The sequence below is a fragment of the Gobio gobio genome (assembly GCF_949357685.1).
Source record: "Gobio gobio genome assembly, chromosome: 4".
Lineage (NCBI taxonomy): Eukaryota > Metazoa > Chordata > Actinopteri > Cypriniformes > Gobionidae > Gobio > Gobio gobio.
Genome location: NC_137100.1, coordinates 58,182,054 through 58,207,614, shown reverse-complemented (window position 1 = coordinate 58,207,614; position 25,561 = coordinate 58,182,054).

The following is a 25,561-nucleotide window of genomic DNA, read 5'->3' as shown; positions in this document are numbered from 1 at the left end:
TGCAGAGCAAAGTTTTTAGGTTAGAATAGACTAGTGTGTGCAGCTTACGCAAGACTCGCAACAGGGGGCGGCACTCCATCGTGATGTCGGTCAGCCATCATCGGCACAACCGGAAGTAATCCAAGTATTCAGTATCCAAGTATTGCTTCACCAACGAGGGTCATTACAATGCTGGATTTGCAAAAAAGTTGTTTCTGAAGGATGGGTCAATACCAACGCTTTGTGCTCTAACTTCATATCCAGAAAAAGGATGGCACTTCATATTATGTGAATGTTTGCAAATTTCCTTTTTGAATGAGCTTTCTATAATGCTGTACAGTTAATATGGCTAAAGGTACCATAGTTTCTGACTGTATTCAAAGAGACTAGAGCTATCTTTTTAGTTTTATCCCGAAAACGCTCACTGTCCGCGTAATTCATAAACGAACATGCATTATGCATTGTATGGTCGGGTGATGGACGTGTTACGTTCCCACACAAGCACAAATACAAAAATGTATAGATCAACATGACGGTACATGCTAGTCGATGAGTTGAATCAATGTAAATCCACAAACAACTAATGATAGGGGTGAATTCACCTTACATAATGTATCCACTAACCATTCAGAAACGTCCAGGTGCAGTCTAAAAGTGGCAACCTCTAACTAACTCTTTCAATCTGTGTCCGACTCCTGTTCAAACACGTAAGGCTGCACTCCACAACTGGTTATTTCTGACATTTTGTCTGAGTGAGATTCGTTTTGTTGTTGACGTTGTATCCGAAGCTCGTGTAAAGGAGCCGCTGGAAGGGGGCGGGGAGCAGCAGCTCATTTGCGCTTAAAGGGACACACACAAAAACGGCACGATTTTGCTCACACCCAAATAGGGGCAAATTTGTCAAGCTATAATAAATGTTCTGGGCAGTATTTTGAGCTGAAACTTCACAGAACCATTCCGGGGACACAAGATTTATATTACATCATAATATGCCCCCTTTAAATGTTCTATATTGTCGTACTCATTCAGCAATTGCTATGCTGTCAAAGCATTGCGTTACCAATTAGCAAGTTAGCTTTTATGGAATTAGCTAGTTAAAAGCTAGCTATGTTTCCACTACTAAAAATATTTAAGTTGAGATTACATGATCATTTTAAGTTAAATGTTAGCTTAAGCAATTAAATGTTTGTGTACAAAATAGAAATCTGTCAGTTCTGCTTGCTTAAATTTTGATCTTAACAACTTTGATGTTGAAAAAACAACATTGATGTAACTACTTCAAATTTTTTTAGTTTTGCCAACTTATTCGGGTCTGGGCAGCAAAAAAAAAAAAAAGCCCTGGGTCCAGGAATGGACCTTGAAATGGCAGGGGAAGAGGCTCCACAAGCTCCGCCGAAACATTAAAAGTAATATATTCCAATTAGTATGGGAGGACATTCAACTAGGCTACACTTGCATTTGGTTACACGCCTACATTTGTGGATAAGAATATGTGTGTGGGTAAAGAGAGCGCTCACATAATTCATCTTTAAACAAGAAAAGAAAGTAACCGAAACTGCGGATAAGAACAAATTATAGTGTAGCACTCTGAATTACTCTTAAAGGAGAGGAACATTTGAAAAGACACAACACATTTAAACATGAATGGTGTTTGTCTGAAGCAAATGTTAGATTTGGACAGCTGAAAATCCCAGCCAGAATGAATCCTGGGTCAAAATATTCTCAAAGGAGAGGACAGTCCGTTCGGCAAACTATGAATATCTTTTCATTCTTTTCAGTTTTTGAGCAGTCATACAATATCAATGTCAAAACATGAGCTATCGCTCTCTTTCGCTCGCTTTGACAGACTGAAGAATGCGGCAAGTGGCTCAAATGCAATATTTCTCAGTTACATTATTTGATCTAATACATAGGCTAAAATTCAAAACCAGGCTTTTTGCACCCCGTCACAGGCTGCAGTGCTTGGAGGACAAGCTCTAATAATTCAAGAGAGGCGATCTCTAGCGGTACTATGCAGCATAATTCACAATCACAGCCGTTTGATTGCAGGTTTAGAGCTCAAATTCTCTTGCTACATTCTGCAGCGAGTGATTAAGTGTCAATTGAATTACAGCCGTAATTGCAACCCACACTGATGTTTTACCTAGCAGGCTAGAAGCTGTAGAGCATGAAATGCGTTTTGCCAGAGCCCACATCTCCCTTCTCTCACAAAGTTTAACAAAACCCTGCAAAACTTTTCTTGCTTTGGAAAAGCCCTGAAAATAATTTCCCTGGTCAAACAGAATAAATCAGCAGGGGGCTTTCAACCGATTTCAGGCCAGTGCTCTGGTTGAAGTTAACTTAATATTGTATTTTTAGTTAAACATATTTTCAGAAATATGCTATATCCTATAATATGCTCAATTACTTTGATGTCAAACAAAGATAGACAGACCCACCTAAGGATCTGTGGACCCACTGTTGATGACTCTTCACTACAATCTTCATTTTACGGTTTAATAAAATATTTATGGACCTTGGTTAAATTAGTCACATAATATTTAATTTGACTCTGGAAAACATGAATAGAATTTTATAGAAATGTTTATAGAATTTGTAGATAGATAGATAGATAGATAGATAGATAGATAGATAGATAGATAGATAGATAGATAGATAGATAGATAGATAGATAGATAGATAGATAGATAGATAGATAGATAGATAGATAGATAGATAGATAGATAGATAGATAGATAGATAGATAGATAGATAGATAGATAGATAGATAGATAGATAGATAGATAGATAGATAGATAGATAGATAGATAGATAGATAGATAGATAGATAGATAGATAGATAGATAGATAGATAGATAGATAGATAGATAGATAGAATGACAGACAGAGATAGAATGACAGACAGAGATAGAATCAGACATACAGATAAAGAGACAGAATGACAGACAGACAGACAGACAGATAAAGAGATAGAATGACAGAGAGATAGAACGACAGACAGACAGAAAGATAGAGAGATAGAATGGCAGACAGAGAGAATCAGACAGACAGAGATAGAATGAGAGACAGATAGATAAAGAGATAGAGTGACAGACAGACAAATAGAATGACATACAGAGATAAAATGACAGACAGACAGATATAGAGATAGAGTGACAGAGATAGAATGACAGAAAGACAGATAAAGAGATAGAATGACAGACTGGCAGACAGAGAGAGAGATAGACAGAGAGATAGAATGACAGACAGACAGATAGAGAGATAGAATGAGAGACAGATAGAATGACAGACAGAAAGATAGAGAGATAGAATGACAGAAAGACAGACAAATAGAATGACAGACAGAGATAGAATGACAGACAGAGATAGAACGACAGACAGACAGACAGACAGACAGACAGACAGACAGATAGAGAGATAGAATGACAGACAGATAAAGAGATAGAGTGACAGACAGAGATAGATCGACAGACAGATAAAGAGATAGAGTGACAGACAGAGATAGAACGACAGACATATAGAACGACAGACAGATAAAGAGATAGAATGACAGACAGACAGATAAAATGATAGAGTGACAGACAGAGATAGAACGACAGACAGATAAAGAGATAGAATGAATGACAGACAGATAAAGAGATAGAGTGACAGACAGAGATAGAACGACAGACAGATAAAGAGATAGAATGACAGACAGACAGATAAAGAGATAGAATGACAGACAGAGATAGAACGACAGACAGATAAAGAGATAGAATGACAGACAGACAGATAAAGAGATAGAATGACAGACAGCGATAGAACGACATACAGATATAGAGATAGAATGACAGACAGACAGATAAAATGATAGAGTGACAGACAGAGATAGAACGACAGACAGATAAAGAGATAGAATGACAGACAGACAGATAAAGAGATAGAATGAATGACAGACAGATAAAGAGATAGAGTGACAGACAGAGATAGAACGACAGACAGATAAAGAGATAGAATGAATGACAGACAGATAAAATGATAGAGTGACAGACAGAGATAGAACGACAGACATAAAAAAGTAAAAAATATGCATGGTATTATAATGTTATACTAAAAATAAAAACAATGAGGGAAAAAACTTAAGATAACCTGTAGAAAGAAAATCACTTTAAGGCTACACTGTGTAACTTTTTTAGTTTATTCTTAGCTAAAAACAATTAGTTCTTTCAAAAATATATGTGCTCATTAATGCATATTTACTTCTTTCAAGTAATAAAGTATTCTCGTAAGTTTATAATATGCCATTGAAAATACATACGGGTGAGGGGTTCGAATGCTGGTCGCCATGTTGCCCCTCCATCTTGAAAGTACATTAGCCAAAGAGGGACATACCCGTAAATTCAAGCTTCGCCTTTCGCATTTTAACACTCGATGGCACCGTGTTGAATATGGACGAGGTCGAACTGGAAGCCATGTTAATCTTGGACTAAATCGGCCACCGTAGGAGTTAAAACAAAATCGGAATTGAGAGCAACAGAAACTAATATTCACTGGATGGTCATATACCTTTTCACCGCTAGATGGGGGAAAATATCACACAGTGTAGCTTTAAGTGCACAGAATAATATAAGTGGCCTTTTTTTTGGTAATTGCGATTACATTTTATTGAACGATTACATAATTGTGGCATCCGTAATTGAAATAACCATTACAAATTTCGATGAATTGTGCAGCCCTATGAAAAATATCCTCATACATATGTTTTTTTTACTGTGCACTGCATGGCCACAAAAGAAACACCCAATCTGTCGTAATGCAAATACGCATAAAGAGAGCTAACATAAGTGATCCTACATGAAAAAAACCTCGAACCACACACAAAAAGCCACAGTGACAAAAACACCCTTGATTTACGTAATTCTTCAAAATAAGGATTCAAGTCTCAGAAATGTGGTGAAAATGTTACCAAAGTTTTGGTGGTGCGCCGATAAACGCTGGCAGAGAAACACTGCCTAATAAGAGTGTGTTAATCATTCTGGTTTGAAGCTCAGCCTGACTAGTCCTGCCACGGATAGGCCCTGGTGAAATGTCGTTATAATTAAAACCACTCATGTGTTCAAAATAAATGTCGGGCCATGTCCCTTGCTAGGGCATCGACACCACTGGGAGACGATGGCAATTACAGTTAATATTTCTCCTTTCTAAGCTGTAGGGGAGGAATAGTCTTCTCTATGACTCCAAATGGGCTATTGGCAGAATGAAATTCATTCGCCGAGTCATACCTAGTAGCACCACTGTTTTTGTCAATATATTGACTAATCGCTATGGCATTTAAAGCCTGATGTAAAGGATTAAATGCATCACACACTTCCAGGGAGTCTGAAACCAGCTGAGCAACTGCAAATGAGATGAATGGGAATGCTAAGAAATGGGAATGCTAGTAGAGCTCCTTGGCTAGCACCCACTTACATGCCTATTACCAAATCAATTCAGCTAATTAATATTCATGAGTCAAACTTATACACTGTGCAGTGCGTCCTCCCCGCACAGCAAGAAAAAACTGCATTGATGGGCTAGAAATGCATCTCATAAACTCTCTTTTAAACCCAGATAAACAAGATGCTGATTCAGAGCAGACATAGTCCCCTGCGACATGCGCTGACTCTGTGATCGTCTAATTAGGCCTTAATACATGATGAGCAGAGGTACTAATAACAGCACACTTATGCATATTCTGTGCTTTCCTTCACCATCCTGAGTCTCTGCGGAGGATGTTCTGTGAGGACTGAGGGAATGTAGGTGAATTATGAAATCTTTTGCCTTTCATGTGTTTATTTAATATTAATTGCTGAGGTTTTTATTCGTTTTCTCAATGGATATGGCACAGTTAATAAAACAAGAGTCCAGACAGACACAATGAGAGGGAGAGAGAGAGAGAGAGAGAGAGAGAGAGAGAGAGAGAGAGAGAGAGAGAGAGAGAGAGAGAGAGAGAGAGAAAGAAAGAAGAGAGAGAGAGAGAGAGAGAGAGAGAGAGAGAGAGAGAGAGAGAGAGAGAGAGAGAGAGAGAGAGAGAGAGAGAGAGAGAGAGAGAGAGAGAGAGAGAGAGAGAGAGAGAGAGAGAGAGAGAGAGAGAGAGAGAGAGAGAGAGAGAGAGAGACTCTATCCAATGATTCTTTGAATCATGAAAGCTTCGTGGATGGCTCTTGTGCAGAATCCAGGTCAAAGCAGCAGAGTTCCCCGGCTGGCACACAGAAAAGTGGGGCAAACTCAAACTTTCCCCCCTCCTTTTCCATTGAGTAAGCAGTATGACACACTCCCTCACAGAAAACATCACCAGCGATCATACCAAAACGAGACGGAGGGAGGGGAGAGAAGATTAAGAGAGAAATAAAGGGGAAAACACATAAATGAGAGAAGGAAGGAAAGCAGGGAAAGATGGAATAAATGATGAATGTAAGTGGAGTGAAAGTTTTTTTTTCAAATGTAACATTGAATGCTAGGTAGGCCTTACAGAAAGATAGGCTGGATGGTTGGATGGATGGATGGATGGATGGACCGTTTTACCTGCTTTGGGGCAAATGAAACTAACAGTAGGTGCACTAGAGAGGCAACAGCAAGACAACCCCCAAAAAGGGAATGGTCTTGCAGGTGGTGGCTATAGACAATTGCTCTCTCCTTATCCTTCCTGACTTGTCTCTAGGTTTGCCTTTTTTTTAGGGTTCTTGGCACTACTTAGCATGAAGAACCGCCTGCAACCCAATCAGGTTGCACAGCTAGTCCAGCTTCTCCAGGACGACACATCCATACGTGCCGTCACAAGAAGGTTTGGTGTGTCTCCCAGCAAAGATTAGAGAGCATAGAGGAGATACGGGAGACGGGCCCGTTACACAAGTAGAGCTGGACAGGGCCGTAAAAGGGCAACAACCCAGCAGCAAGCTTCCCGATGTTGCAGGCTCCATAACGTTCCCCACGCCATCTCCAGACTCTTTCATGTCTCTCACGTGCTCATTTGTAAACCTGCTCTCATCCGTAAAGATGGTGTTCTCTGGCAGGTGCCACTAGAGGATGTCGGGCTCTCATGCCACCCACATGGAGAATATTTCTGACAGTTTGGTCAGAAACATGCACACCAGCGACTAAAGGTCATTTTGTAGGGCTCTGGCAGTGCTGCTCCTGTTCCTCCTCGCACAAAGGAGCAGATACTGGTCCTGCTACTGGGTTATTGCCCTTCTATGGCCATGACCAGCTCTCCTTGTGTAACAGCCCGTCTCCCGATATCTCCCATATGCTATTTAAACTATGTTGGGAAACACCCCAAATCTTGTTGGATTGGCACGTATGGATGTGCCATCCTGAAGGAGCTGGACTGCCTGTGCAACCTGATTGGATTGCAGGTACCTTGTGCTATAAATAGTGACAAGGACCCTAACAAAACACAAAACTAGAGACAAATTAGTCAGGAAGGATAAGGATAGAACAATTGAGGGCAAAACCATTCCCTTTTGGGGGGTTGTCTTGCTGTTGCCTGTCACTTTCATTGGCACCAAAGCAAGTGAAACTGATTCACAATCACTAATGCTTCCTAACTGAACAGATTGATATCCATGAAGTTTAACTGACTCGAAGGGCACTTCAGGAAGGGGATGCCATAGTGGCTAAACAAAAGTGAACAACTGAATCCCTACATGAATGGCCCTTCCACAGGTCTGTTAGTGAAGGGACCATCACTCTAAAAAAAAAGGCTCGTAATCATAGGGGAACCTTTTTTAGTGCTATATAGCAGCAATTTTGGTGCTTCAGTGGTTCTTCAGCAGTTCTTCAGAGGTTCTATATAGCACCTTAGTCAAAGAACCGGTGAAGAACCTCTGAAGAACCGCTGAAGAACCACTGAAGCACCAAAATTGGTGCTATATAGCACTAAAAAAGGTTCCCCTATGATTACGAGCCAAGAACCATTTTTGGTGCAATATAGAACCTTTTTTTTTTTAGAGTGATGCAATGATTACTTCAAGGAAGTAATTTCAATATGTATGGTCATGTTCTGCCCTTCGGCGCGAGTAGGGCAAAAGGAAGCTCACTTCTGATTTTCACTTTCCGAATTTCCCTTTTTTTTTTTTTTTTTTTTAGAAGTGTACACTCTAAAAAAAAAAAAGGTTCTATATGGCACCAAAAATGGTTCTTGGCCTGTAAATCATAGGGGAACCTTTTTAAGTGCTATATCGCACCAATTTTGGTGCTTCAGTGGTTCTTCAGCAGTTCTTCAGAGGTTCTTCACCGGTTCTTTGACTAAGGTGCTATATAGCACCACTACCATATACAGAACATGTTAAGATATGGTGCTATATAGCACCAAAAGTGGTTCCTCTATGATTACGACGAAGAACCATTTTTGGTGCCATATAGAACCTTTTTTTTTTTAGAGTGTAGTATCATCAAACCCATTCTTCTCTATAGCTACGAAATCTGGGGCCCCAAATTTAAATTAAAATATGAATCTTGGGACAAAAATACTGTTGAAATTTTCCACATTGAGTTCTGTAAAAACATCCTAGAAATTCATAGAAATTCTCCAAGTCTGGGCTTTCACAGAATGAAGTCTGATTATTAATTGGCACCATACCTGGACCAATATTAAAGACTATGGTCAGAGAAAGCTCCTGATGAAGTATTGCATGAGTGAGCACAGTCTGTGTTTAGAGACAGGCTGACACAAGCAGAGATGGAAAACCAGAGAGTTTAGACAGTGTTCACACTGAGCCGTCGAGGACGATCAGAGACACTTATTCTACACTGAATTCTAGCTGACGTATATGAAGTCAAGCTGACGTATATTTTGGGAGAGAAAGAAAAGTGTCCTCCTGCCATCATATAAGGGAAAAAGAATGAACCCTCTTTTCCCTTTATCACTGCTCTTACTATTTATGTAGGTGATCTTTGACTTTGCTCTTTTTTTGTTCATTTTGATAACATATATAATATGGCGTTGTTGTTTTTTTTTCTTTTATATCTACACTGCCCAGCCAAAAGAAGTCGCTGTTTGGATTTAAATAGGCAAATGCATACGAGTCTACGATGGGGTCATTATTGCAGTGATTATTATGTTTAGCATGTTGCATGTTTGGCAACAGTTCTTCTAACCAGAATTGATGGAGTGTGTAGCTTTTCATTTCTAAAAGGGGTGGTTCCGTGTTTTTTTTCTAGGCTTGGTTGTGTTTATGGGGCGTAGTATAACATGTCTTAATACTTCTTTTTTTTTTTTTTTAAACGCCATATTTTTCTTATATTTTACCTTTATTCCACACCAGAGGTGGACAAAGTACACAACTCCATTACTCGAGTGAAAGTAAAAGTACTACTAGTCAAATATTACTCCGTTACAAGTGAAAGTTGTTAAAAACTATTTTTACTTAAGTAAAAGTACAGAAGTACTTGCTTTTAAAAGTACTTAAGTATCAAAAGTAAATTTACTTTTTTATATCATTGCATTATTTTATTATTGTTGCATTGTTGTATAAATGCACACTATGCAATCATGGTGGTTTAAGCCAGTCAGTGATGCTCCATCCGACATGCTAGCATACGACTACCTTAAACTCATTTAAATACTTAAAAGTTACAAAGCTTTTTACAAAGCTGCTGTCACTTTAAGGCAGAATGCACAAATCCTATACACTGATACATATCCAATATTCCCCCAACTGTTTACGTTCACTTAAGACATAATCAACTTTATTTACGTGAATACTTTCCAAAATGAAAATTGACATTGTGTGTGTATTGGTCTGTTTAAGTGTGAAAAAACACACAAATGAAAGCTCTATTTAGTACTCGTGCTCTGGCATCTCAGAGGCACAAAAAACAGACTGAACTGAGCTCTTTCACCATGCTTTTTCAGATTCATCCATATGTCTATGCTTCTCTTTCTCCCAGACATTTACATTTTGCAAAAAAAAAAAAAAAAAAAAACACTTTTAAAGAAGAAAAAAAATCATCCACTGACTTGGAAAGCTGCTACAGAAATGACTTTTGACTTCGAGGACCTTGATAGAAATGTAGTGGAGTAAAAAGTACGATATTTGTCTTTCAAATGTAGTGAAGTTAAAGTAAAAGTTTCCCTAAAAAATAATACTTCAGTAAAGTACAGATACTCAAAAAGTGTACTTAAGTACAGTACTCAAGTAAATGTAGTTCGTTACTGTCCACCTCTGTTCCACACCGCTGTCTCCACTGTCCTTTGAACGGCTCGTTTGCTTCCTGCTTCTGTGAAGCCCATCCCTCCGAAAAACGCAATGGTCTTAGATGGCAAAATGTAGTTTGTAGTTCTGCAACAGCTCTCTCTCTTTCGTAATGACTGCGACGTGGCCTCGCCCACTTTGTTGCGTGTTCGCGGGGCAGTGTTTATGTTAATAGCAAGGGTTTATGATGTCACCAACCTGGGAAGAAGCTTGTTGTAGTCCAAACCGGCCGTTTTTGTAGGCAATAAACTGCCATAACTTTAAAAGACAATATCTCCGTTTGCAGTGAACTTTCAGCGCTGTAACTTTGCAGATACTGTTTATGCTCAAGCAGCAACATTACACACTAACTAAAGTTAAAAAAGTGAAATCGCATGCAACCACCCCTTTAAACAACCATCAAGGCCATATTGTCATGGATGACAATAGCCCCTTTCACAAATTTCAAGGAAATTGTAACATTACCGGTAAATTTCTGGTAATGTGCTCTAGGTCAATCAAAGTTCTTATGGAGATGACGTGATTACTCCGCGCTGTTTTCAGTAAGCTTTTCAATTCAGCTTTTAAATTTGCGCTATATCATCTTTGACCGTTGCGCCACGTCTCGCAGCTTTTTCAGCGTGTCGCGTTTGAGGCCCTGCCTTCTTTCCCATTCATCAGTGTTGCCGCTTTGCAGTTGGATACTATTCCGAGCGTCTCGTGTTTTTAAGAGCAAATGCATTTTGTTTGATCATCCGTTATGCCTGTCATAAAAAATGCTGTCAAATTGAACAGTCAGTGAAACTAAAGCGCTTCTCATGCGGACGGATGAAGACAACGGCAATTCTGGTAATTTTACGGTAATTTACCTGGGTTGCTGTGTATAGATTCAAGGTTCAATGTCAAGATTCATCATTCTCAAACTGTGAAAGAATGGTTGGGAGGGGTGAAAAATCATTTTCACACATCAAATGGCACCTCTGAGTCCAGACCTTAAATTCATTGAAAGACTTTGGGATGTGCTGGAGGAGACTTTGCAGAGTGCTGGACTCTTGCATTGTCAAAACAAGATCTTGACAAAAAAAGTATGCACCTCTTGATGGAAATAAATGTGATGTTATTTCCATCAAGAAGTGCATCAATTTTGAGTCTGATGACAATAGATAGATAGATAGATAGATAGATAGATAGATAGATAGATAGATAGATAGATAGATAGATAGATAGATAGATAGATAGATAGATAGATAGATAGATAGATAGATAGATAGATAGATAGATAGATAGATAGATAGATAGATAGATAGATAGATAGATAGATAGATAGATAGATAGATAGATAGATAGATAGATAGAACACAACTGCCACAACACAGTCTGAAGTCAAGGAGTCATGCTCCACACAGACAGACAAAAGGAGGGTGGGAGAAAAGAGAGGGAACACAAGGGATGAAAGGTAGACAGTGTGACAGAAAATCAAGTTAGTTGAGGTTGAAAGAATTATAGGATAAGAAGAGGACAGAGAGAGAGAGAGAGAGGGAGGGAGAGAGAGGGAGGGAGGGAGGGAGGGAGGGAGGGAGGGAGGGAGAAGCTTTTGAAGGAAACAAGAGCGTCAAAAAAGCAAGAGAGGCTCTCAGTGGTTTTTATATGTCGTTCTTTTCTCTAAAAATAGAGAGGTGAACATACTGACAAGCGGTGACACCATGAGCGTTGTTTCCTGCATTGATGAGACAAGTGCATATGTGGCAGGAAAACCACTGTGTTGCAGGTTAAAAAAAGAGAGAAAGAAAACCTGTTCTAGTAGGATTAAGCAGAACACTTGCCATTCTGATTACCCATCCTCTCTCCATGCGTGGTAGATGTGAATTTGTGAAAGAACATGCATGTGAATTCTGAAAGTCAAAAAGAAGACAATGACATGACAGAAAATCAAAAATAGAAGGTCATACTTTTCTTAAAACCACAAAAAAAGGTATTATCAATGTTGGAAACCGTTGTGCTGCTTAATATTTTTGTAGAAACCATTTTTTTAGGATTCTCTGATGAAAAGAAAGTAAAACATTTTTTTTATTTTAAATAGATTTTTTTTTAGTAGCAATGTTAATGTCTTTACTGTGACTACTGGAAGTATTAATTTATTTCACAAAAAATAAATGTTACAGACTCAAACTATATATACTGTGTGTGTGTCTATAAAATAGATCATCTATCACAATCCCACAAACACACAAGCAGGGAATTTACAAAAGCCTGAAACAGTTTGAGCATCTGAAAATGTCTTTAAATCAGCTCTGCAGATATTAATAACTAACTGACCTTTACAGTGATCCATGATTCTGTGCTTTAGCTTGTGTTGTTCCTTAAAAAAAAAATAATAATAAATAAAAAAATTTTTTATTGGGTTAAATTTGGATGGGTTATGCGGCTATTGGACCAATTTAAAATGGTGTTTCAGAGCACACAGTCTAACACAGAGAATGGTTCATGGTTAAATGTAATTACTGAAACTCGTGTTATAATGAGAGCAGTGTAATAATGATGCAGACCTCTCTGTTCATTTAGTGGCAGCTAATGGCAGAAAGGATAATACATTTATCTTAGACACGCACATGTAACTGAATGGAGAGTTAACTGAATCAACACAGAACAGGACCAGAGCAGTAAAATAAATTACAGGGCCTAAATTAAATGTTAGAGAACCATTAAAGTCCCTGTAAAGTCAAAATTAAATGTGTTCTGAGTTTGTCACACCACAGAAAAATGTGTTAATAACCAACCAGCCAAATTTGAATAAAAAAAAAATAAATAAAAAAAAAGTTTTTTGTATTTTAATTTTTATATATATATATATATATATATATATATATATATATATATATATATATATATATATATATATATATAATGTATACTCTCATTCACCGTCCTAAAAGATAACCCAACTATGACGACTTCCGCTCTGAGAAACCCGGAAATGGGAAAAGGGTCATTCTCTGCTCTCAAACACATTCGGGGTGTGTCCGCAGTCGGCGCTGAAAGCACGCCCACTCGCAGGAAAGCTGTCGTAAGCACACAAGACAACAGTCACGTACAGTTCACGACGGCACCAGATGTTGACGGGACGGGAGGATGAAGGCCGGCGCGGGAGATAATCGGTTCGGCCCCATTCTGCAGCGGATTATCAGTGAATCCCAGTACCCAATTGAAAGTTTGTAAAACTATCCGGTGTGAAGTCACTGCAGAGACAGGTGTTGGTGGTGATCCTCAGCTCTCCATCAAGGTAGCTGTTCACAAAATGAATCCACCTCTTCTTGATATCATCGTTTTTGTTTTGTAAGCGGTTTTGTAAGTTGTAGGCTGTACACCTGTAGCACCTGTGCTCCTGAGTTGAAAAATTTAGGAGCGCATTTAGAACAATGCTTAGGTAGGTGATACGTGTCAAATTAACATACACATGGACGGCAGGTCCCAAGGTTTCCCAGCAGAACATTGCCCAAAGCAACACACTGCCTCCGCCGGCTTGCCTTCTTCCCATAGTGCATCCTGGTGTCATATGTTCCACACACACCCAGCCATCCACATGATGTAAAAGAAAATTTGTAAAGAAAAGACGTAAAGCACCACATTAAGAGCTGCAGATGACGCTGTTCTTTTAACAACAGTAGCAGAAACACAGTGCGCAGATAATAGAATGATTTTGCTAAAACGCTTTGCAGAAAACGAAAATGAGGCAAATACAATTATTTGTATCCGTCATACAGTCAGATGACTCTGACTGTTTAACTAAACCAGGATTGTGATAAGTTAACACGTGGTGCCTTTAGAGATGGTTATGGAAGACAAAACTTCAAAACTCCTCTATTTGTGTTTTCAGTGTTATATGGTAGGGGACGCTTTGGCACATCTGAAAGAGTGCAGAATCTCTGAATAAAAGCACAGGGAAAAGAAACAGAAACAAGTGATATCATATGTAATCAAATGCACATTTAAAATAACACAATCATCAATATTAAACAGCATATAAATCAAAACTGGCTAATGTTACTGAATGAAATGTCGACCCAGGACGAGCTACAGGACCATGAAGCTTTGGGGGTGTAGATGGATTCAATCTACTCCATTTATGTTAGATCATGGTTCTGAATCCAATCTAGATGTAGTCTAGTCACGATTTTCTCAGCTTTTTGCAAAAATTTTTGCTTTATTTTATTAAACTTGCACACATTCAAGTGTTGATAAAAAATAATGCATTTTTTTTATTCTTTTGATATATTGCATGTTCAGATATTCCTAAAATGTAATATTCTGGGGTCCATGAAATTTGTGTGAAAATGATCAAAAATGCTGGCGGGTGGCTGGCAAATTTGTTTTTGTTTTTTTAAATGCTGGCGGGGAAAGAGTTAACTTTGTTTTGTGCTCATGATGAGAGTTTCCATTATTAGATTATGTACACCGCTTGTTTTTAGTAGTTTATTACTTCGAGCAAAATATAAAAATGGTCCATACTTTTCTTAAGAGCTAAAACCTGCACCCCCAGTATGTTTTCTCAGGTACAAGGTCTTCTACGTGGTCTAAATGTATATATATATATAAAAAAATCTGATCTTACCTTTTTATATTGGGAGAATTTGTTTGATAAATATTGGTAAAAATGACTGGTACGTCACTCTCTTGGAGCTCAGAGATTCTCATCTTTGAGAACTATTTTGAGTGTTTAGGATTGTTTCTTTTACAAAGTACTAAGGCTACCCCGATTGAAATGTATAACTGTTCCAAAACAGTATTGTCCGGACCTCCGCTAGGAAGGAAATACAGGGACCTCTTGGAACTTTAATTCAATACCCCAGCTATATAAGGATGAGCATGGTCATGTAAAGAAATTATGCAAAGATAAAAAGCAATTTCAACATGTTGAGTTATTGAGTCTATTACACAAAGGCCAGGACTCAGTTAACCTCTACTAGAATTAAGTATTCATGAGAAATTAGAAGTGCAAGAATGGACACGGAGATAACCGAAAAGTACAGGATTTTACAAATTAAAATTCAGAAAGACTTCTCTGCGTATTGGAGTTTATATAAATATTTTCAAAACTCTGCAGGAGTCTTGCTGTGCTAAATACCGGGCTGCATATTTAATCTCATTTGCCTCATGAAAATCACATGAATTAATTTTCCCTGCTGATAAACTGACAAATGAAGTGATGGTTTTCCTAGGCTTTTCTACTATGCGACAGTTCAGAGCTTATGATTGATGGTCTGGAATGTGAAACGGTGGGCTAAAAATAGACCGATTGGCCACCCTGCTGTGATTGGACAGCCTAATGAGAGCAGAGTGATTTCGCTCAGGTGATACTTCCCCGGGTCCACCACCCATCGGCGGACTGACACTGTGCTAGACTGGAAAGACGTGAGTATGGGGAATAGGATAAAATATGAGAGGGGAACAAAGAGACAGTTATAAAATGCTCTGCTTGAGTCACTGCATGAATGATTTGATGCTGTCATTGTTTCAAGTACTCACTAACTCACTCTCATACTCGTTTAAACAGCAGCCTGGCTTGGATCCAATCAGCAGCCCGTGAAATTAATAAGAGTTCATTTTTATCCTACCTACAAGATTCGAGTGTGTGCAGTTTTAACAATGCCCACTGCAACTAAATATGGCTCTCACTTCTTTTCTGAGTGCTTAAAAGCCAGGGGCCTCAGTTTGCATTAAATATCAATTGTAGAACTAAATTGAGCAACTATGTAGTGGCATAATTGAAAGCGCAAATAACAAATGGGTCAGTCTCACTCCACTTTCTAGTTCAGTAAGCACACTCATCAGTGCGCCAAATTTAGTTGTGTCCCAAAGTATTGTTTAATTAAGAAGTCTCTTATGCTCACCAAGGCTGCATTTGTTTGATCAATAATATAGTAAAAAGTCATATTCTGAAATATCATTACAATTTGAAATAACTATTTTCCAATTTAATATCATTTATTCCTGTGACAAGAAAAGTTGAATTTTCAGCATCATTACTCCAGTCTTCAGTGTCACATGATCCTTCAGAAATCATTCTACAGTAATATGCTGATTTACTGCTCTAGAAACATTTATGATTATCAATGCTGAAAACAGAATCTTGGATGAACAGAAAATTAAAATTAGTTTTTTTTTTTTATAGAAACCCTTCATAATATTATAAATGTCTTTATTACTGTCACTGTTGATCATTTTAATGTGCCCTTGCCGAAAAAAGGCACAACAAATAAAGAAAACAAATGATACAAGAAAGATATCAGTTTAGAGTGTAGAATTATTGGCACCCTTGGTAGATATGATCAAAGATGGCTGTGAAATTAAATCTGCATTGTTTATCCTTTTGAACTTACATAAAAAAAATTAGCAACAATCTAACCATTCATTGAAGTAAAAGAATGGAAAGTTTATCAAATAAATGCTTTCCTCTAATACACGTTGGCCACAATTATTGGCACTCCAATAAATTCTAAGGAGTAAAATATATTTGAAGTACATTCTCACTCATAATTATTTTTTAGCCACCAGGGTGACTAGGAACATGAAATTGTCCAGCCATGACTTCCTGTTCCACTGGAGTATAAATACGAGGAAACACAAAGGCCCTTAATCATCCATCACAATGATTAAAACCACAGAATATAGTTCTGATGTGCAGCAAAAGATTGTTGAGCTTCACAAAATAGAAAGTGCCTGTAGGAGAATAGCTAAAGCTTTGAAAATCCCCATTTACACCATCAGGGCAATAATTAACCTCTTAACCGCTGGCGGGACGCCTGGTGCTCTTTTTTTGATCGCCTTTTTTGTATCATATATTTTAGTAATTATCATAAACTAGGTATCATTCGAAAGCTTACGAACTCTAAATTAATCCTGTGCAAACCGTTTTGAAATCAGACGTTACGTTACCATGGAAAAGGTACTCTAAATTCTTCTACCGGGCTCCTCCCCCTAGTGGGCGGTGTCATGTTTCATATTACAAAATGTATTTTAACCACTTTATAACCAAAATCTTTTCTAATCTTGACAAAACACATATCGTCGGAAAGGTCTGAGTCTCAAGGGTCCATATTTGGTGACTGTTTTGTGATGGAAGCGATATTTGGACAGAAATTTAAAGGGAAATGCATTAAAAAAAAAGATCAATGGAATGTGTGACACCCAGTGGCTATTTTTGGTATAGCGCCTAAACTAAATCTCATGGGGACTTCAATTTTTGTGATTTGGAACACAACTTGGTTAGACAAATGGCTTTGATTTTATAGTAATTTTAGAGTAAAACATTTTTTGTAAAATATATATTTTTTATAAAATAAAAAATATTTAGTACAGTATTTTTACAATAATCTGCTGAGTGTCTTCTTTAAAAAATATTCTAAACTTGTGTCTATATTCCAAAGCATTCTTGAATTACAGCCCTTTAAGTTTGGATAGTGCATTTTCATGACTATTCTCAAAAAGGGGGACGACAGTTAAAGGGTTAGTTCATCCAAAAATGAAAATTCTGTCATTAATTACTTACCCTCATGTCGTTCGACACCCGTCAGACCTCCGTTCATCTTCGGAACAGAAATGAAGATATTTTAGTTGAAATCTGATGGCTCTGAAAGGCCTCCATTGGCACAATGACACTTTACACTCTCAAGACCCTTAAAAGGTACTAAAGACGTCGTTACAAAGTCCATCTCACTACAGTGGTTCTAAAATAACTTTATGAATCGGCGACAATAGTTTTTGTGTGCAAAAAACCCTAAATAACGACTTACATAGTGATGACGATTTCAAAACACGGCCTCATGAAGCTTCGAAGCGTTATGAATCAGTGTTGAAATCTGATGGCTCTGAAAGGCCTCCATTGGCACAATGGCACTTTACACTCTCAAGACCCTTAAAAGGTACTAAAGACGTCGTTACAAAGTCCATCTCACTACAGTGGTTCTAAAATAACTTTATGAATCGGCGACAATAGTTTTTGTGCGCAAAAAACCCTAAATAACGACTTGCATAGTGATGACGATTTCAAAACACGGCCTCATGAAGCTTCGAAGCGTTATGAATCAGTGAGTCGATTCAGCGGTTTGAATCGCCAAATTTCAGCAGTTTGGCGGTTTGACACGCAATCCGAATCATCATTCGGCTCATTGATTCATAACGCTTCGAAGCTTCATGATGCCGTGTTTTGAAATCGTCATCACTATGCAAGTCGTTATTTAAGGTTTTTTTGCGCACAAAAACTATTGTCGCCGATTCATAAAGTTATTTTAGAACCACTGTAATGAGATGGACTTTGTAACGACGTCTTTAGTACCTTTTAAGGGTCTTGAGAGTGAACCGTGCCATTGTGTCAATGGAGGCCTTTCAGAGGCATCAGATTTCAACTAAAATATCTTCATTTCTGTTCCGAAGATGAACGGAGGTCTGACGGGTGTCGAACGACATGAGGGTAAGTAATTAATGACAGAATTTTCATTTTTGGGTGAACTAACCCTTTAAGAGGTTCCAATCAACTAAAGATGTTAAAAATTTGCCTGGAAGACCACTTGTGTATCGTCCTAATGCACAGTGAAGAGGAGCGTTTGACTGGACAAAGACTCTCAAAGGATCATAGAATTTATATTAGTTGAGTCTTGGGGTCAGAAAGCCTAACCAAACAGTGCCTACATCACCACATGTAGTTTGGGAGGGTTTCAAGAAAAATCTTCCTCGCTCATCCAAAAACAAACTCCAGCATATTCAGCTGCCAGACAGGACTGGAAATTCAAAAGGGACCTGGTTCTATGGTCAAATTAAACTATAACAAGACCTTTTTGGCAGCAAACCCACCAGATGTGTTTGGTGCAAACGGGGATAAAAAAGTACCCCATGCCCACTGTTGAATATACCGCTGGATCTTTAATGTTGTGGGCCTATTTTTTTGCTGGAGGTCCTGGACATCTTGTTCAGATACATGGCATCATGGATACTGTAAAATACTAACAGATAAAAAATCAAAACCTGATGGCCTCTGCTAGAAATCTTACAATGGGCCGTGGATCTTCCATCAGGAAAATGATTCAAAACAAACATCAAAATCAACACACAAATGTGTCACTGAGCACAAAATGAAGATTCTGTGAGAGGATTTGGAGAGATTCTGTATGAATCTGATCTGTCAGGTGTTCTCCAAAGTCATCAGGCATTATAGGAGAAGACTCAGAGCTGTTTTCTTGGCAAAAGGAGGTTACAAAAAGTATTGAATAAAAGGGTGTCATTAATTGTGGGCAAGTTTCCCCCCTATTTTTTAAAAGGTTAGATTTTTTTAAATACAATAATCAAAAGGATTAACAAAGGCTTCTTTAAAGTGTGAGTGGGTGCCAATAATTCGGACCATGACTGTATGAGACCAATGATTGCTCACGTTCCAGGTGAACAACAGGTCATCAGAATCACAAACAGGTTTCTCATTTGTCTCATGACTTCACACTGCAGAAACAAGAGGACCTGCAACATAAGAAAGAAACAAACTGACAATAGAACATTGAATATTGAAAATTAATGCACACCCCGAGGTGCACAATGAAATGCAGTCACATCTCTCAAGAGTAAATTCATTTTCAATAATTCACAGGTCTGGAATCAGTAATTCAGCTTATATTACAGTTACCGCATACCATGGGTGCAATTGCTAAGTTCAAATCATTTTTCATGTCCCTAAAATTACTTACTTACACCACAGACAATACGCCAGCTTAGAAACAGCCCAAGTTGCCATTAATAGTTTGAAACTATCGCTTGGATTTTAACTTCAAGGGATTGTTCACGTCATATCGTACAAGATGCACATGAGGGTCCAATGTTGTTTGACCACTGACTTTCATTGTATGGACAAAAAACAAAAACAAGCAAACACGGAGACATTTTTTGTTCCACAGAAAAAAAAGTCAGTTATAGATGTTAGGAATTCTTGTTATATATATGCAACAATTTTGAAAGAACTCCGCAACGTGATCTAGAAACGTAATGCAGACAACAAATTTATAGCAGTGCAGTTACAACATTAACATTAATCAAACCTCTGAAACATCTGTCAGCCAATCAGAATCAAGCATTCAACCATAGCGTTGTATAAATGGTACAATAAACAGGAAGCAAGCGAGGACAAAAGAGCTAAACTGATTATACACCCCTTGACATTTCAACACACCACATTCAAACATATTCTGTCGCATGGATTTGATTTGCATAAATTTATGGAGTGTGTGAGTGTACGCGGCCAGGCTTGATGCTCCCCATTGATCATCATCTAAAAGGCTTGTAGTGATTTTTGCAGGCGGTCCTTTGAGATAACAGTTAGGTCTACTGTTATATCCAATGACGCAAATACAAAACAAAGCAGGCGTTGCATGGACGTGAGGGCAAAGCATAATTACACACACACACACACACAAACTCTCCCACTGCTTTCTTCCATCCTGTCAAGGGGTATTTGTAAGTCACCTGAAGCCTATTAAAGCAATTTAAGCAGAGAAATGAATCACTGAACTCAATGTCATTTATTAGCGTCTCAGGTAACGTGGAGAACCAGCTCTGTGAAAAACAAGCGCTGACATCCAATCAGCAATCCAGTCAGCCTACAGTCTCTCAATGACAACGGGTGAAGCATATTTTATATAACGTTTTATGAAGATTAAAGGTGAAGTTTGTCATTTCTGCACCCCTAAAAGCACCAAAAAGAATTATTAGAAGTAAAGTTGGAGTGTTCCTGAAGTTTAAAATCTTTTGGAAAAGAGATTTGAAGTTCCAAGGTTATAGAAGCCGCGAGTTGATTAGTTTCAAGTTGTAATATATGCTTTATATATGCTGAGGTGCCGTGAGTTGGGAATTACCAAAAAAGTCAATATCCAGTTGTCCTTTAAAAAAAGAAAGAAAGAAAAAATCTGGTTTACAGTAAGGCACTTACAATAGAAGTGAATGGGGCCAATTTGTAAAACTTTTTTTTTAAACAGTATAGCCACAAGACATGAAAAATATGAGCTAACATGATTTGACGAGAATGAGAAAAACTTTGCAGCTCAAATGACAGTTTAACAAACTAATTAATAAAAATTATTTTTATAACATTATCAGCGTGTTGTTAAACTACAACTAAAAATCGTTAATTTAAATAAAGCTAAAATAAGATAATATATTCATGTTACACTGTAAAAAAAATTCAGGTCTCAATTGAAAATGTTCTAGTGACCGATCACATCTAAATTTTTCAGTTGGCCAAATTGAATTTCTGTGAATTGATGCAATTTAATTCAATTAAAATTCACGAAATTCAATTTGGCCAACTAAAAAATTTAGATGTGCTCAGTCACTAGAAAATTTTCAATTGAGACCTGAATTTTTTTTACAGTGTAGATGGAACATTTTAAATTAGGAATCTTAAAATTAGAAGTATTAAAATGTGAAAACTGAAATAAAAAATAAAGGAAAAAAACCCCAAAACGAATTAATGACAAGCACACATTTACTAAAAACTACATTTAAGACTGAAATAAAAAATAAAAGGCTAATTCAAATCAATAAATACAAAAATAGTGTATACATATTTCTATAATAACATGATTATAAGTTTGACATTTCTGCTTTTAAATCCCCCGAAAATTGGCCCATTTACCTCCACTGTAAGTGTCTCGCTGTCATCCACCAGATTTTCTTTTGAAAGACAACATGGTATAAGACAAATATAAGTTTTGCTCATCAACATTACGACACAGAAGTCGTCAATTTAGCTTACTTTTTATTACTTTAAGAACTAGTCAAAGATTAGCCTGACGTCGTCATACTCAGATTCTAGTCAGAATATGAGTCTGATTCTGCTCCATTGGGCTGTGATTATGGGGCGTGTTTCAACCGATCCAGGGAAGAAAATGCCTCTGCACTCAATTGGATAGACCAACAACCAATCAGAGCGACGGAGTAAGTGACGTGTTGAGCGATGCATAGTTGTCTACAGACCTCAACTACACATACGAAGAGGACGATGAGTGTAAACGATCTTTGCCGATGTTGTAAAAAGAATTAAAGGATACACGGAGTATTTACCAACACGTTCATAATTTTTCAAGCGAAATAATAAAAGGTGAATGCATATACCAACAATTTCTCTGTTTAGGATTAGAACGAATTCAACCCAAGCGCTCTTTGGTGACGTGGATGATTACGCTACTATTGATCATCTGTCCATCATCGTGTAAAGCCCATCCTGACAATTCGATTGGTCCGAACAGCTCTGGTTCGAGCATAGTTGCTCCACAACGGATCAAGTCCAGACTGAACTTCCCGACCTCAAATGTTGTGGGCGGGGCTAAATTCGGCTGGCATCCAGGCTAGTCAAAGACAGAAAATGCCAATAAAACAAGAAGATGAAGGTGGAAACTATAATAACGGATGTGCATGGAGGTCTGAAGATACCGGCTGCATCCAAAAAAAATCGCATGCCTCTCTACTATATATTAGGCGAAAAACAGTGTGTGACAAAAGTAGTATCTAAATTCACAGACTCATAAAAGAGTACCCGGATGACATTATTACTTCCGGAGATTCTGAAGTGTGCATATGATGGACATTTTACAATCCCATGAGGCCACGGGAGAGTTTGTGAATGGCAGTGAAGCGACGTAACTGATGCTGGTAGGTCACATGGCGATTGTAGTCCGGATTACATTCATACTATATAGCAGGGTTCCTCAAATCTTACCCTGGAGGGCCAATGCGCTGCAGAGTTTAGCTCCAACCCTAATCAAACTCACCTACCAGTAGTTTTGTAATGAACATAAAGACATTGATTATCATGTTCAGGTGTGTTTGATTAGGGTTGGAACTAAACTCTGCAGAGCATTGGCCCTCCTGGGTAAGATTTGAGGAACCCTGCTATATAGAACCTACTTTTTTAGCCGCCGCAAGTAAGCACTTATTCAAAATATGTACCTAGAGATTACGCGATTTTGGACACAGCCACCTGTTTTTGTACTTAACTGGGTGCTGTCCTCACATGTCAGGGGGAGCGTTGTCAACCTACAACTGGCTCATTAATGTCTCGTAAAACCAGGGAAAGCATTTTAATATAAAAAAGGCACGTTTCAGCTTTAAAGCCAAGGTTTCCAGAGATCAGAAGCAAAGCTTGCCCTCAGAGAACAGCCTGGGCAATCAAACTGGATGCGAGCTGTGTAATCCAAGTAAGCTGCAATCAAACTATAATAAATTCCCAAGGCAAAAAGATGTCATTGATTATCACTGCCTCTGATTTTCTCACCTTCAGTAAAGTAGCTATTCTTCTTTTCACCTTGGCACCACCTAGCGCCTCCATCTGCCACCCCAAGGACTGATGGGACGCATAGTGACACGGTCACCTCCTAAGGCACATCCCTCTCTCAATTGCGACAGCCTGTCAATATTCCTCGAAGCAGCTGTCAATCAAGCTGTCATCTGTCCAGACATGCAGACAATGTGTTGAGGAAGGGCAGAAACTGATGAGTGATGGTGGGTCAGGCTGCGATAATGATAATGAGGATTATGGGAAGTATGATACATGAAGCAAAAAGCTTAGACATCTACCCAGCAAATTACGTTTAGCATCTTGATTGGTAACAAATATTATAAATATTTTAAAGCCATTGGGAAAAAACTAAAACAGCTTAAAATGCACTGATTTAAACGAAAAATTGTATTTGCACATGAAAACACAGTGTATTTATTGCAAAGTGCTTGGAGTTTAATGAGCTATTAAAGTAATGAATTAACCGTGATACTGAATTCTAATTCACTGACTAATCCTTCATGCTCTAAATGAGACTGTTGCAGCTTTCATGTAAAAAATACAAATTGTTAATTTTAGGCTGATTATATTGATTTACAGTTTGTAACATTCTTCAGGAAGATGGAAATCCAACAGACTGCTGTGTTGCTGTTCTCAATGCATCGCTGTACTTTCAAACATACACACATAAACACAGAACATTCCAAAACACAATGAAGCTTAACGGTCGGGGTTCTGGGAGTACAAATCTCATTCACTTTCTCCACAGAGAAATTGATTTTTAACAATAACTTCAAGAATGACCTACCATGCACTCTGAAGTTGTTAAGTGATGAAATATGCATCTGTTGAAGCCACTTCAGATTTCAATTTCATTTTTCAAACAGCTGAATAGATGAAATTGTGCAGTCTATATATTTGTATATTATAGTTCGTAGGTTACTTTGAAATAAAAGTTTTTTTTTTTACTCAGTTAGAAGGGTGGAGGTTTCGCCCACCAGTTGAAAATTGCACATCTGATTCAGGGTTTGACATTAAAGGTCCCATGACATGAAAATTTCACTTTATGAGGTTTTTTAACATTAAAGCAGCACTAGGTAACTTTTGCTCTCGGGCTCCCCCTACAGTTGGGAAACAGTATTGTCCTCTCCTACTGTCGTAAACTGTCACTCTACATCAGGGGATGCATCGCACGTGCATTTATTGACATGACAACCATGATAGCCCTGAACACTGCAGGAGTTCACATTCAGGTGTTCTGCTTGCGTTGCGTGTGAAATGTCTTCATTCCAGGTACAGTGGCATATGTTTCAGCATGTCATATGAATATCATTTCATGGGTTTTATTTTTTTCAAACGCCAAATGATCGCGATGCTCACGTTTACAAGCCAGCTTCATTATAGTAGCCTAGTCTATTGGTTACCGTTTTACAGAATCTATGATACTTCAATTCAATGTTTGAGTGGTAGGTAATAACCATATAAAGTCAATATTATAATATCAAGCTACCATAGATGAATCTGCAAATTTGAAAAATCGATTTGCATTATAGCTTGAGGAAAGACAAATAAACCAATATCACAGACATGTTAGGTATCCTAAAATATGATTTTGTACGTCTTACGTATTTACTTGCAAGAATGTAGCCCCTCCTCCTTCAGCTCACGCCAACGAGCAAACGCTGCCCAATGTTGATCCTCGTCCTGCCTTTAATCCGATCACTTTCTCGTTTCCTCTTTTTGCTTTCCTCCGACAAAACCTTTGCTTTCTTATTTTTCTGTGCTGCTTCGGCCATGACTATAACATTCGGCAAACAAATGATAGTTTGGCTCGCACGTCCGAATTTAAAGAAGTGGGGGTGGTGGTGGAAATGACGTATATGCCGTAAAGCAGTCGAATTTTGTAGTTCTTTTTGTTCTCGGGTTACTACCCGAAACCCGAAGTTTAAAAGTACGATTAAAAACGATACAGACCCCGTCAGGCTATGGCAGACGTGTCATTCAACCTATTGTAAGTCGATGTATCATCACAAGAGTTTTGAAAATATATTATAAAGGTTGAAAAGTTACCTAGTGCTGC